This window comes from Gorilla gorilla, chromosome 10, assembly GCF_029281585.2.
Source record: "Gorilla gorilla gorilla isolate KB3781 chromosome 10, NHGRI_mGorGor1-v2.1_pri, whole genome shotgun sequence".
Lineage (NCBI taxonomy): Eukaryota > Metazoa > Chordata > Mammalia > Primates > Hominidae > Gorilla > Gorilla gorilla.
Genome location: NC_073234.2, coordinates 49,252,821 through 49,266,766, shown reverse-complemented (window position 1 = coordinate 49,266,766; position 13,946 = coordinate 49,252,821). Strand labels below are relative to the sequence as shown.

Below are 13,946 nucleotides of genomic sequence, written 5' to 3'. Positions count from 1 at the left end.
GCCGGTGGGGCTGCAGCCCACCCAGGTGTGCGGGATCAGGAGGAGGCCGCCCCGCCCGGGATTGTGTCTCCTGCAGCTCTGGCCCCCTCCTCCCATCTTAAGTGTTCCAGCCTTATGTTCTTTTTCTAGGAACAGAGGCTGCTGTGTAACTGTGGGGTGGTTGTGGAGGCAGGAGGCCACAGTGTGCTTTGGGGGCTTCTTCCCTAGCCCCCACCCTCACCTCCATGGTCTGCATCTGCCCCAGCCTCTATAGGTCCTAGGCCCAACTCTGCGGGCCCCAGCACTGCCCACTCCACCGGGCTGAGGAGACAGGCAGATGGCTCCAGCCTTTGGCCTCAGCTTCCTGAAGCCTTTTCCCTGGGAGGGTGCTTGAGGGAGATTCCTTGCCTGGCCTCCCTCTTGAGACAGGGAGGGGAGTGTGGTCATGTTTGAGGGCAGATCCAGGGGCCTGGGTGGCCCTGGGGAATGGGGAGGTGTGTGGAAGGCCCTTCCCTGGACCCTGCTCAGGTCGTGGGGAGGGGGTGGTGAGGGGTGGGGGAGTAGATGTAGCCCAGAGCAAGGAGCTTTGTGTGGTGTGTGTTGGGGGGTGTGGATGGCAGGGTTCCCCGCAGCTGGGGGGCCTCGGAAGCGCTGCTCCGGGAAGTGGGGCTGAGGATTTCCAGCTGTGGGGGCTCTGTCTGGGTGTCTCGCTCTGTCTCTCCAAGGACAGGAGCCATCTGGAGGGAAGGGCCTGGATGGCCTGAGGACAAGGTAACTACAGGCGAAAGCCACCTGGGACAGAGCCACAGGGGCTGGAGAGGCCTTCTCTGTTCCTTCCCTCTGTTCAGCTTTGTACCTAGGAGCCCTGGGGGTTTCTGTGGGTGGGAGTGTTTGTTTGTCAGGGGTGACTTTGGCCTCTCTTGCCCCCCCTCCCCCGATTCTGGAGCCCCTCCCCTGCTTATCTGGGGTAGGGCAGGGTCCCAGTTTCCATCCGAGAAAGGAGTCAGGCTGAGTGCCTGTGAGGGGCAGCGGGAGGGTGTGGGCAGGTGCAGCTAAGCAGCTGCGAAGCTAACGACGACGTGTGATCCCTGCCCAGCAGCCCAGGATTTGGCACTAATCCTGGGCAGCGGCACCACACTGGCCTTGCTGAGCCAGAGACTTCTCACCTCAGGGCCCCCCCAGCTCCCCCCACTCCACCCCCTAGGAGGGAGGGTTGTCCAGGGCCCTGAGGCGTGTGTGTGGTGTGTCTGTTACTGCACCTGGCACAGGCAGGGGGCTGGGCCCAGGGGACATTCCCCCCTCCCTTTGCTGGGGGAGAGGGTGGGAACTTCCTCTCTTGATTGTACCCGGTTTCACCCAGCTGCCTTGCCTGTCACCCTCTGGCCCCATACTCTCCTCTCCTTTCCCAGCTGGGAGAGAGGGTCTCCAGATCACTGGGAACCCCTTCCTTTTACACGTGGGAGAACAGTAAGTGACATGCTCACATGAATGACAGAGCTGGAAGCAGACCCTGGGCCCTGATTCCAAGTTCAGGCCCCCTTCTGGCACTTGGGGGCCCCTCTCACTCTGTCCTCTTCCCTTCCCTGCTTTCTCATCACTCTTTGAGATGCTGGTGCAAAACGCGGCCTCTCTTCATACATTTGCAAATCAGGGATGGACCCCCAAACCCCTGTGCCACTGCCCCCTTCCCATCCTGCTTCCCCAGGGCCCTGCCTACCTTCTTGCTGTGGGGAGCAGTCTTCCAGATGCCGGCAGCAGCTCCTCAGCCAGCTGGGCTCAGCTTTCCTGGCCTGAACCTGAGGGGGGATGGGCTTAGAGGGTCAGCTGGAATAAACATCCGTGGAAAAAAATCCAAGCGGTCAGAGCCGAGGGATCAGGGCCGAAGGCTGATGACCTTCCGTTTGGCCTTTGGGCTCCAGTTCCTGTGGTGTGAGGGTGTAGATTGATTTGGTGCCGGGAAGGGCTGTGCCCCCAGCATCATTGTGTCTGCTCACACCCAGGACAGGGCTGGGGCGGGGGTGTAGAGGTGGGGGCAAAGGCTTTCTTCATCCAACTTCCTCCTGTTGCTGTTCCTGAGTCCAGTGCTTGGAGGACAGGGCGTGGGGTGTGCCAGGGACCTCAGTGTTCCTGTGGGAAGGGACTGAGATGTTTGCTGTGGAATTCTGACCCTGGTCAAGGCTGTCAGGCTGAGTGGGCAGGAAAGAATGTGGAAAATTGGGAAGTGGGTGCTGCTGTTACCCCATCAGGCTCCAGCTGGGAGTGAGATGTGGGGGATGGGTGCAGGTCTGAGTGCCAGGGAGAGAAGCCAGGCACCCAAACTCCTAGCCAGCTCACTTAGCCTGCACCGTCCATAGGGGAAGGGCTGGGACGGCTGATGGGTTCAGATCTTGCCCTAACCTTCCTCCAGCCCCTGAGATTTTCCCTAAGCTGGGAAAGCCTGTGAGAGGTTTATGGAGTCCATTCCTCAGTCTCCACATAGTGCAGCTCCCTCTGCAGCAAAGACGGGGGTGGCTCTCTCTACAGATTCCTGAGCCCCACATCGTCTGCCAGCAAGAGAGCCTGCTCTCCTGCTGCCGCTCTGGGGATCCCCTGCCACCTTCAGCCCATTCTTGCTGCAGATGACAGACTGGGAGATACCTGGCTTGTGGTGAGACCTCAACCTGGGATCCTTGCACCCAGCTGCTGCCTCTGAACTGCTCTACTGGACCTCTGGAAGTGCTTGGTGTGGGCCTGGACCTGGGAGACCTGCACTCCCAGCCCGCTTGAGGCCTGCTGCATGTCCTGGGCGCTGAAGTGGCCACACATCCTGGATGCCTGGTGCAGGAGGTGCTGGCTGTTCCCCCTGCCTTCTGGCCTCTGAGGACATGAGTGCAGCGCCTGTACTGTTTGGTGTGAGGCAGCAATGGTCTGACAGTGACCGGCCCCTGCTGCAAGTCAGTGCCTCTCATTTGCAGGCCTGCAGCACCCCCTCGATCCAGGAATGCTGCATCGCTTTCTGTGGCCTGTTATTAAATATGCTGGTGATGCAAGCTTCAGGTCTATGATCTATGTCTCCAGCCTTTGACTCTAGGAATTAGTGGTTTGTTCCCCGACTCCCCTCCAGTTTTACCTGTTTCTAGCAGATGTAGCAACCCCAGCCCCTGTCCCCTGGCCTCTCCTCAGTGGTGGCTTTTCCCCTTGCACCTTCAGATCCACATCTTCCGAGGGTGGGTGTGAAGTGGGGCAGAAAGCCACCCTCACGCCAGCACTCGGCTGTCCCCCTGTGGCCAGTGTGGGCAAGAGCACCGCTTCATTCAACCAGTCACTGTTGGGGTCTGTCTCATCAGAGTCCAGCCTGAGCCTCGGCTTTGAGATGGGAGTGGGTATCGTGAGCATGTGCATGGAATTCTAGATTGCAAAACTTTCCTAAACCTCAGTTTCTTAGTTTATAAAATGTAGGTGACAATATCATAGGTTTGTCATTGATCAAATAGGTAACATGCTTATTTATTGAAAAAAGTCTTTCTGCATAGTAATCATCCTGTGGCATCATTATTTTCCCTGAACCTGACCATTCCTAGAGAGGAGAAGAAGAGAAGAGAAGAGGAGAGAAGAGAAGAAGAGAGGAGAGAAGAGAAGAGGAGAGGAGAGAAGAGGTATAGAACCAGCCCTCTATTCCTGGGAACACTCATTTTATTCTCTTTTCCATGAGTATTTACTGAGTGACCGCTCTGTGCCAGGCATACTCTGGGACATGGGGATGAGGAGATAAACGACAGGGCTGGGTGCAGTGGCTCACGCCTGTAATGCCAGCACTTTGGGAGGCCGAGGCAGGTGGATCACGAGGTCAGGAGTTTGAGACCAGCCTGGCCAACATGGTGAAACCCCATCTCTACTAAAAATACAAAAATTAGCTGGACGTGGTGGTGCATGCCTATAATGGAGAGAATTGCTTGAATCCAGGAGGCGGAGGTTGCAGTGAGCCGAGATCGTGCCACTACACTCCAGCCTGGGTGACAAAGCAAGACTCCATCTCAAAACAACAACAACATCAACCACAAAAAAACAAAAAACAAACAAAAAAAACCACAAAAAAACAAGACAGAACCCCTGTCCCTGAAGAGCTCACATTCTAGTAAACAGTGGTGCTCACAAAACTGAAGTTAAAGTAGACAATGAAAAGAGCCCAGAGTGAAAGAGCCGAGAGCAGAGAGTGAGAGCTCTGCTGGGATTAGCAAAGCACAACTCACAGAGGAAGTGGCATCACCACTGGGCATTTACCTGGCAAGAAGAGGGCAAGAGCATTTCAGGCAGAGATTTGGAGGTGTGAAGCAGCGAGCTTCAGAAGCAGGGGGGCTGGGGCAGGGCGGGTGAGGGAGGCGTGACCAGGGTGGTGGGTAGGGCCAGACTGGGCAGGAGTTGGAGCTTACCCCGGGAGCAGTGAGGTGTCTGGAAGGTTTCATACGGGAAGTGACATGTTAAGATCTGGATCTGAAAGAACTTGGGGGTAAGTCTGTGGTGGGGATAGCAGGCTGGAAGTAGAGAGGAGGCAAGGAGACTGTTGTCAAAACCCAACAAAAATGATAGTCGCCTGGACCAGGGGTAAGAAGAGGGCCAGGGCTGAGACACCAGCTTTGGTCACTGGTTGGATGTGAGGGATGAGGGAGAGGGAGGAGGGGAGGACGATGTTCTGGTTTCCAGCCTGAATACTGTGTGTGCGGTGGTGCCACCCACTGAGAGGATGTGTTATCAGTTAGAACTTTTTTGGTCTGAATTTATAGAAAACCCAAACTATATTTGGCTCAGGCAGAAGGGAGCGTATTGTCCCATGTAACTGAAAAGTCGAAGGGTGGTTCTGGCCACAGGCCCAGCATGATTCAGGGCTCCATGGTGGGAGCAGACCTCAGTTTCCCCTCCTCTCGTAGCTCTGCTTGCCTGTGTCGGCTTCTGGCAGTAGAGCCTGGTGGTTGAGAGCAAGGACTCTGGAATCACATGGTCTGGATTTGAATTCTGGCACCGTAGGTATTACCTGCATGGCCTGACAAGGCCCTGAACCTCTCTGTGGCTCAATTCCCTCCTCTTTAGGGTGGGGAAAAATAGGGCCTAGCTCGTGCCATGTTTTGTTAGGATGAAGTGAGATCCACACATTTAGGGTGCTTGGCACATACCTCATGCCAAGAAAATGCACTGTGAGTGTTGATGGTGTGCGTTCCCGGCCTCCATGTGAGGCAGGACATTGGCTTTAAGCCTCTCAGGTTCAAACCTATCAGGAAAGAGGGAGGTCTTCTCCCCTGTCACTCGGGCCAAACCCTGGGGTTTGCCGCTATTGGGCCTGTTTGACTCTGTGCTAACCCTGAAACAGTACTATGCTGAGAGTATGGAATGTTCTAGATTTTGGTAACATGCTGTACTTGGGTTGGGGTAGAGGTGGAGGGAACACCACAGACCACAGGGTCCAAAGCAGAGGGCTGTCTGTGCACCAAATCTGGGCCTGTTCAGTCTTGGGGTGAACAGATGCTGGGTGGCCATGAGATAACTCATGTCTGCTGCTGATGGGGCCATGGGCGACAGGCAGCTGATGAGCTCAGCTGTGGCTCCTTGAGTTGGAGGCGAGCTGTCAGGTGGACAATGAGTATATAGGACTGGAGTTCAGGAGAGAGAGTTCTGAGCCCCGATGCTGCTGGAGGTGGAAAGTAAAGCTGCAGGAATGCATCAGAATGAGGCGAGAAGGCAGGGGACGCAGGACGCAGCCCTGTTGGACCACCACTTAAAGGCAGGAGCAGACAAGGAGTGCTCAGGGATGGGGGAGGGAGCCCGAGGAGTGGGCTCTCTTGGCAGTTGAGGAAGAGAGGATTTCAGAAACTGAGGGGTTGGCCAGGGGCCTCCATACCCTGAGCAGTTCTGGGGTGCTGAGAGGGGACCTGCAGCCTGGGACCTTGGAAGGAAGAAGTGGGGAAGCCTTCTGCCCATCTGAGCTGCAACCACCACTACCCCTCAGGCTCCAAGAAAACCTCCATACAGAGGAAGATGGTGGTGTGGTTGCCTCTGGTCTGTGAGCCCACTGCAGGGCGAAGAACAGACTTATTAGAATATACTCTTTCATGCTGTATGAATGCTATCCCAGGCACATGTCTCACCTAGGCATAATAAGACAATAAAAAAATAAAACAAACATGCAAAAAGGATCCTCATCCTGCTCCACAGCTGCCAGGCTGCCCTTCCTAGCCGCAGCTGACTTCCACGAGGCTTCTGTGAGTCCTGCCAAGAGGCTGAGGCTGCAGCCGCACACCCACGCCCACGGCTCCTCTGGGTGTCCACCTGCCCTGGCTCAGAGCTGCAGCCTCTCTGGAATCCCTCCTTGAGAGGCTGTGCTTTATGGCCATGCCTTCTACTCTTTCAACCTGCTCACTCCGACATTGTCACTCTGGTCCCTTGACCTCTTTTACCTCTGCTTCCTCCCTGACCCTCAGCCTGTTCCCGGCTGCCCCACTTCCAGTGTAGATTGCTTGGCTCATTACCTCAGTCACTGTCTTGCCCATGTTCTAACTTCACTCCATCCACAGAACCATCCCAGTGAAACCTCATCCCTGGATGACTTCAACTCTCTGTCCTTTGAACTTTTACCCAGGCTGCTGGGTGCCCCCAAAGAACATCACACCCTTGAGCAGACTGATGGCACTGAGAATGGTCACGGGGTCCCACTGCCTGGCCCTCGCTGCAGCCAGCTGCCTCTCCTGCTGCATTACTGCAAGCCTTCCCTGCTCTTTCAAACCTGACCCTCCCACCTCCCAACTCTGCTCAGGTGCCCTCTCCTCCTCCTACTTCCCATGGAAAATAAGTGGCCAGAGGAGGGCCGGGCCTCCGCCTCTGCAGCCCCTCCACCCCGGTGCTGAGCCACCCCACTTCCTCCTTAACTCGATTCTTCAGTTGCTCCTCTGCTGGCTGTCACGTCCAAGCATACTCCGGTTTCTGCCACCTTAAAATAGCGCTCTTTGCACCCACTGCCGCCTCCGGTTACTATCCTATGTCTCACTTGCCTTTACAGCCAAACTTCTCCAAAGTTACCCACGCTTGCCGTCCCCACTTCCTTGCCTCCTGTTTATGTCTCCATCCTCTTCAGCCTGGCCTCCACCCGGCTAAGCTGACGGCCAGGTCGTCAGATCCCCTGGGTGGTTGCTCCAGCGGCTGCTCTCCTGGCCACATCTGCTGTGGCTGACCCCTTCTCACAGATCTCCTCCTGCTCCTGTGGCAGCTCCCGAAGAAGCTCGGTGCCATCAACAGGAAAGGATGAGACTTTGGATTCCAGAAGAACACTGCTGGGGCTTCCCCCCGGAGTCTGCCACTTGCTGTGTGAGTTAAATCCTCTCCATCCTTAGGAAAATGAGATAGTGATCATGCCCACTTGGCAACACTCAAATGAGATGAAGGGCACCTTAGTGTCTGGGCGCCGGGGCTCTGGAGCGCCTGCCGGGTTGAATCCAGGCTCCCTCAGCTCCTAGGCCTGCCCTTGGGACATCTCCCGTCTCTCCTTGAGAGTCTTGTACCAGGGTTTCCTCTTTCCTGTCCCAACACCAAGTTCCTCTGGGCTCTCTCCTAGATCTTCCCCTGGGCTCCCTGCCCTTCCCTGGATGGAAATCGCCACCTCTTGGCCCGTGGCTCTGAAATCAGCAGCTCCAGCCTAACCTGGCCCCTGAATGCCATGTTAATCTGCCCACCCATTCTACAGAGATTTATTGAGCAGCTACTGTCCCAGGCACTGGAGAATGTGTTGTACATGAGACAGAGGGGTCGCTGTCCCACAGAGCCTGTGCACTTGCTGGTGGGAAGGGCCCTTCAGTGTACCTGTAAGCAAATGCATGAGGTGCCTGCAGAGAGTGATTGTGCTGCAACGGAAAGACAGCAGAGTGACGGGATGGAGACCTGTGGGAGACTTTCATGAAGGTGGCCAGGGAAAGCCTCTCCAAGGAGGTGACACTTGAGCTGAGACCTGGCCTGTGAGGTGACTCCAGCCAGGGAAGATCTGGGGCACAGTGTTCCTGCCAGAGGGGCGGGAAGCTCCTGGGGTGGGAATGAGCCTGGCGTGTCTGAAGGGACACCAAGAGGCTAGTGCGGATGGGGAAGGACTGTGGAAGGTGCCAGAGCACACCCACAGCCAGGTTCTTCCCTCGGGAGCCGTCTCCCTGGCAGGTTCTGCATCTTACAGGATGGTTTCTCCACCCCAGCAGCTGTCCCTGATTCCCCTCCACAGCCAGTGCGTCACCAAATATGGTCCCTTCTGCCTGACGGAAAGCTTCGTTTCATGTCCCCGGCTGCCACCTCGCCTTGCACCTGGTCCCTGTGTCCCTTGGGGCTTCTCAGCCAACCCATCCTCCACTCTGTTGTCAGAGTCGTCTTTAGCAGAGGCGCGTTCTGTCTGGCCACACTGTCTGGTCCCTGTTTCACACTCCCTCAATGTGGTGTCCACTGCTCATAGGATGGCATCTTCCTGTGGCCCCCCAAACTGCTGCCCTCTTGATTCCCTGCTCCTGTATCTCTCACTACTGTCCCTCATGTGCTCCACCATCTCCAGTCTTCTGGGCCTTTGAGGATGCTGTGCCCACCCCTCTGCCAGGCACCGAGTCTTCAGTGGCCGTGGAGGAGTGCTAGGCTCCAACCATTCACCCCTCACTCATCCAGCCGCCGCTGCTTGTAAAGCTTGTACTGTGTGCCAGGCACTGCTCCAGGCACCAAGGGAACAAAACCGGTGGAATTCCCTGCCCCTGTGCTGCCTGCTTTCTTGTGAGGTGAGACAGATGATAAAGTACACAATTTAAAAATAGAGCCTGTCAGATGGTGTATTAGCTCCTGGGACTGCCATAACAAATACCACAAGCTGGGTGGCTTGAAACAGCAGACATTTATTCTCTGATAGTTCTGGAGGCCAGAAGTAGGAAATCCAGGTGCTGGCAGGGCCATGCTCCCTCTGAAACCTGTAGGGGGGTCGGGTGGGGTGGCTCACACCCATAATCCCAGCACTTTGGAAGGTTGAGGTAGGAGGATCACTTGAGTGCAGGAATTGAAGACCAGCCTGGGCAACACAGTGAGACCCCCTTCCCCATCTCTACAAAAACATTAAAAAATTAGCCGGGCATGGTGGTGCATGCCAGCTACTCTGGAGGCTGAGACAAGAGACTTACTTGAGCCTGGAAGGTTGAGGCTGCAGTGAGCCATGATTGTGCCATGCACTCCAACCCGGGCAACAGAGCAAGACCCCCGCCTTCAAAAAAACAAAACAAAACAAAACAAAAACCTGCAGGAGAATCCGTCCTTGCCTCCGCCTCGCTTCCGGTGGTGACCGGTGGTGGTGGCCGGCAATATCTGGTGTCCCTTGGCTTGCAGCTGCACAGCCCAGCTCTGTCCCATCACATGGTGTTCTTCCCGCGTCTCTGTCTCCAGATTTCTTATGAAGACACCAGTCCTTTTGGATTTGGGGGCCCACCCCAGTTCAGTATGACCTCGTCTTAATTTAACTAATTACATCTGCAGTGATCCTACTTCCAAATAAGGTCACATCCTGAAGTACTCAGGGTTAGAACTTTAGCACATCTTTTTTGAGGGGGACACAGTTCAACCTATGGAGCAAAGCAAAGCAGGGAGGGTGCATGGAGAGAGCAGCAGAAAGGCTGGAATTTTAAATGGAATCATCAGGGAAAGTGTCGCCAAGAAGGTGTTGTTTGTTTGTTTGTTTGTTTGTTTATTTTTGAGACAGAGAATTGCTCTGTTGCCAAGGCTGAAGTGTGATGGTGTGATCTTGGCTCACTACAACCTCCACCTCCCGGGTTCAAGCGATTCTCCTGCCTCAGCCTCCTGAGTAGCTGGGATTACAGGCACGCGACCACCACACCTGGCTAATTTTTTATATTTTTGGTAGAGATGGAGTTTCACCATGTTGGGCAGGCTGAGTCAGGCTGGTCTCGAACTCCTGAACTCAAGTGACCCATCTGCCTCAGCCTCCCAAAGTGTTGGGATTACAGGCGTGAGCCACTGCGCCCGGCCAAGAAAGTGTTATTTGAGCAAAGACCTGAATGAGAATGGGCAATAGAGAGAATGGGGAGGGGGTGGGCGGGGGGAAGCACTCCAGGCCACGGAACAAGTGCTGAGACCCAGAGGAAGGAGCGCGCCTGCTGTGGTCGGGGAACCATGGGGGGGCCCAGGGAGCTGCGGCTGCGGTGAGTGAGCAGGGAACACCGATGAGAACACAGAGAGGCTGCAGGTGAAGTGGGTCTTCCATGGAGAGCCAGAAAATGGACTTGTCTTGCACATTTTCTCAGGAAGCCACTGAAGAGTGTGCTCTACTCAAACCAGAGCGTCAGCCTGAAATGATGGAGGCCTCTTCATGCTCTGGCAGAGAGGAAAGACCGGGCAGCCAGTCTCATGAGTTCTCAGTTGTTGGAAATCCATAGGTGGCTGGAAATGCTTGTTGGCTGGAAATCCATAGGTGGCTGGAAATGCTTGTTGGCTGGAAATCCATAGATGGCCAGCGAGTGGGGCAGCTTCTTCTTGAATACAGGTCCCACGCCTGGCTGCCATCCTCACCATCCTCTCAATACACACTGAACCTCACTGGACGCCCAAGAAGTACTTTAGTGAAGGATCAAGTAAGGGTTCCAAACCCACAAAGGTGATAAAGCTTAGGCAACTCTCTCCTTTCTTGTTTTTATTTTTGTTATTTTTTTCTTATGAAAACAGGGTATCACTCTTTCACCAGGCTGGAGTGCAGTGGCACAATCATGGCTCATTCTAGTCTCAAACTCCTGGGCTCAAGTGATCCTCCTATCTCAGCCTCCCCAGTAGCTGGGACTACAGGGGTGTGCCACCACATCTGGCTATCTCCTTTCCACCATATAGAGTTCCCTGGCGTTTTTGCTCCATGGTCCCCTCTGCGTTCCCATCACGGGTTTCAGGTTTCAGGTGGCCATTCAGGGAGCTGTCCTCAGCCTGAGCCTCTGTTCTTTCTGCAGGGGGAGCTCCTGGGGGCTTCAACTCAAGCTCCATCTTTGGAATCTCTCTCTTCTTGAGCAACCTAAACCCATTCACCCCTATGAGAGCTACTTTTTGTTGAAATTGAGTCTATGTGAACTCTCCTCTTTTCATGACTTTGAACCCATTCCTTGCAAATAAATCTGGCTCAAGGTGGATGTGTCTGCCTCTTGGACCGGTTTGCATGATAAGAGCCACTATATTCGCTGGGAACTTCCCTGTCCGAGCCATCTGCTCAAATGCCAGCTCCGTTAGGATGGGGATTTCTGCTGTTTTGCACTGCACATGGAGGACCATGGAGAAATATGTTATTGAACGTTACTGAACAAGTGGAACTACCCCTTAAATTTTTCCTTTGATCATAGAGTGGGCAGGAGGGCGGAACTGTAGATGTATGATAGCTCCTTAACTTTCTCAAACAAAAATGTATGAACTCCCAGAAATGTCCCAGAATCTAACGGAGGCACATTGGAGTTGGTCATATGATATGCTGCTGGCGTGAACAGAAGATTTAGGGAAGTGTTAACAGCAAAGTTTAAGGAGGACAGTTGGTAGACTTACAGATATTGTCAGGCTCATCTTTTGGATTTAGCAATAATGAAGTTTTGTGAGGAAATCAAATAATTCCAAAATGTTTTCGAGGCTGTCAATTCTTTAAATACCACCTTCATGGATTTGCATTTTCTCCCAGTGTGCAGGCGGGGTGGAGAGTGACACAGCCACGTAATTGGTTGAAAATTTGAACGGCATGCTCTTGTACCTGGGAGGGCGATCCAAAGGCTATGAAAACATTGGGAACAGACTCAACCACTTCAAAGGCACAGGTGGCTGGTGAATGGAACCCTTTGCTGTCTGCTGGTTCCCAATTTTGAATGTATCTTTTTGTTTAAAATGTCTTTGTTACAAACCAAACGTTACAAGAATTGTAGGGGAAATGAATTAAAAGTAGAAACAATATTTCCTCCTGTGTCATTTGAGAGAAATGATGAATATTTCAAAACCATTTGTCAGAAAGCAGGGAGTTATGTCCCACTTCTCCTCCCCCAGAGACCAAGGCGGTGTTTCCTTCAGTGGGTTCCAAGGTCCTCTAGCGCCAAGGGACTTTTATGGGTGTTACTTGAAAAAAGGGTGGTTAATAACTTGAGGATTCTGTGTTAAGCAAAGATAAACAGGCTTCTTTATTGTAGTTCTTTAAAGAGGCATTACTATGCCAATATTAGGATGAATCTAAAAGAGAGAGGATTTCAAAGCAGATTTGGCCAAATAATTCTTTCACCTCCTTCTTTTTTTAGAGGAGCATCTCATGGGACCACCATTCCAACATTCATGCTTTGGGAAACATTCTAAAACCTTCCCTTTGGAAGAGTAGAACAATTTTAGAAAAAAACAAAACAAAACCAAACCATGCCACTTCAGATGCATTTCCTTTGCTTTGTCAGGACAACAGCATAAAATTAATTTTATTCCCAAGGATTGTAATGCCATGTTACTAAATTTAAATTTACTTGTTTTTAGTAAAGTAGTTTTTTTTAAAAACTCTTTTAAAGAGTGATTTAGAAAAAACACATTTTGGGCCGGGCATGGCGGCTCATGCCTGTAATCCCAGCACTTTGGGAGGTCGAGGCGGGCAGATCACGAGGTCAGGATATCGAGACCATCCTGGCTAACACGGTGAAACCCCGTCTCTACTACACTACAAAAAAAAAAAAAATAAAGAAAAAATTAGACTGGCGTGGTGCGGTGGTGCACAGCTGTAGTCCCAGCTACTCGAGAGGTTGAGGCAGGAGAATCGCTTGAACCCGGGAGGCAGTGGGTGTAGTGAGCTGAGATCTCACCACTGCACTCCAGACTAGCGACAGAGCGAGACCCCGTCTCAACAACAACAACAACAACAACAAACAAAAAAACCCACACATTTTGGAACTACAACTTACATAAAACAAATCTCTACAGGGAGTGTTGGCCAAGGATGTTCAATAGTTTCATACAGGATGGAAATGTAGCCCCAGAATTTCATTTTTGCCACAACTATTTTACCCAAACTTTGTTGTATTCTGTGGTTCCGGCAACTTGGCTGGTTTTCCTGTAGCATGGTTGTCACAAGGAAGGCCTGTTCCTTGCAGGTGGACTATTTTGTTTGCTGATCTCTGTGGCAGCCCGGCAACCCTGTTGTCTAAAATGAACTGACCCAGAGACTGGGGTCAGTAGGCTGCGCCGTTGGCTGAGGTATGGGGATTCGGGGCCAAACCCAGGGAGCCTAAAGGCCTGACTCGCTGTCTCTGCTGGGAAGTTGGCTGTATTGGCCAAGAGACTGGTAATGTTTTACTAAATTAATCAAGCTTATCTTGATATGTTTTTATCATGTTATACATTTGGAACTTTAGCTTCTGGGTTGTAATGCTGGCTTCTGTGGTTATGGCTGAAGATTGTCAGGTCGGCTCTATTGCTGGACTAACATAATAGAAATGGACAGATTCTTTATTCAATTGGATTATCATTCAACAAAAGCAACCCTTTTGGAAAAATCTGGCCGGGTGGGGCATGGTGGCTCACGCCTGTAATCCCAGCACTTTGGGAGGCCGAGGCAGGTGGATCACCTGAGGTCAGAATTTTGAGAACAGCCTGGCCAACATGGTGAAACCCTGTCTCTACAAAAAATAGAAGAATTAGCTGGGTGTGGTAGTGGGTGCCTGTAATCCCAGCTACTCGGGAGGCTGAGGCACGAGAATTGCTTGAACTTGGAAGGCGTAGGTTGCAGTGAGCTGAGATTGCACCACTGCACTCCAGCCTGGGCGACAGAGCAAGACTCCATCTCCGGGAAAAAAAAAAAAAAAAAAAAAAAGAAAAAGAAAAAAAGAAAAATCTAACTTGAACAATTCCTATGAAGTTTTTGATTTTTTTTTTTTTTTTGAGACGGCATCTTTCTCTGTCACCCAGGCTGGAGTGCAGTGGCAGCACAGTCTCAGTTC

At 52.6% G+C, this 13,946-nt stretch overlaps 1 protein-coding gene across 1 annotated transcript in view; it reads left to right on the top strand.

Moving 5' to 3' along the window:
• The window catches only part of SMIM41 (small integral membrane protein 41), a 28,408-nt gene that overhangs the window by 673 nt on the left and 13,789 nt on the right, over positions 1-13,946 (top strand). The window contains exon 2 of the mRNA XM_031001025.2: positions 3,540-3,614. The gene's annotated coding sequence lies outside the window, so the exon portion shown is untranslated. The remainder of the gene's footprint in view (positions 1-3,539; positions 3,615-13,946) is intronic.